This window comes from Octodon degus, unplaced genomic scaffold (assembly GCF_000260255.1).
Source record: "Octodon degus isolate 3935 unplaced genomic scaffold, OctDeg1.0 scaffold00158, whole genome shotgun sequence".
Taxonomy (NCBI): domain Eukaryota; kingdom Metazoa; phylum Chordata; class Mammalia; order Rodentia; family Octodontidae; genus Octodon; species Octodon degus.
In genome coordinates this window covers 5,338,943-5,339,945 of record NW_004524734.1, presented here as the reverse complement: position 1 = coordinate 5,339,945, position 1,003 = coordinate 5,338,943, and positions in this window count along the sequence as shown.

Sequence of the window (1,003 nt, the reverse complement as noted above, 5' to 3'; positions counted from 1 at the left end):
GGACTCAGGTCAACAATTTCTGACACTGCCAGTCAAGTGGGCTACTGGACTCTTTTAGAGTATTTTTGCTGAGTTAATATACCTATAATATTCAAATGATGGAACTAAACAAAAAAGGGGATATATAAATGAATGTCCATTTTGTATCTGTGTATTCAAAACGGTTAGGATAGATGTATAGTTACATTCTCTTACTGAATAGAGGGATTTGTTGTAATAGTGTTTGTAAATAAGATATCATGTCTGCATCTTGTACAGCAAATAACCACTAGGAAGAGAGTATGCAATGTGTTAATTATTGAAACTGTCCTACCAATTTGATTTGAAACTATCTCATTGCTATTTGTCTGTCAATAAAATTATGGAAAAAATAAATAAAAGATTGAGACTGGGAAGTTTTTACTTATTTATTTATTTTGGTGGAACTGGAGATTGAACTCAGGCCCTTGCACTTGCCAGGGAAGCGTTTATTCCACTGAGCCATCTCCCCAGCCCCAGGAAGTTTTTATTTGGATATTGAGAATTGAATTCAGGACCTTGTACTTGCCAGGCCAGCTCTGCACCATTGAGCTATATCCGTGGACCCAGGAAATATTTTTATAGATTTATAATTTTTGGTTCAAAAAATGTTGCTTTACTCACACTCCAAATTACCAGAAAATTACAAATTTATGGTAACCTTAAGTGATCAAAATAGAAATTACACCTCTGGAACACCAGTGATATTGTTTTTTTAATTTAATTTAATTTTTTTCATAATTTTATTGAGAAACAAATAGTAATGAGACACTTTCAAACCAAACTGGTAGGACAGTTTCAATAATTAACACATTGTATACATTCTTCCTAGTGGTTAATTGCTATACAATATGCAGACTTGATATCCTATTTACAAACACCATGAGAACAAATCACTCTATTCATTAAGAGAATGTAACTATATATCTATCCTAACCATTTTGAATACACAGATACAAAATGGACATTCATCTGTATCCCCTTT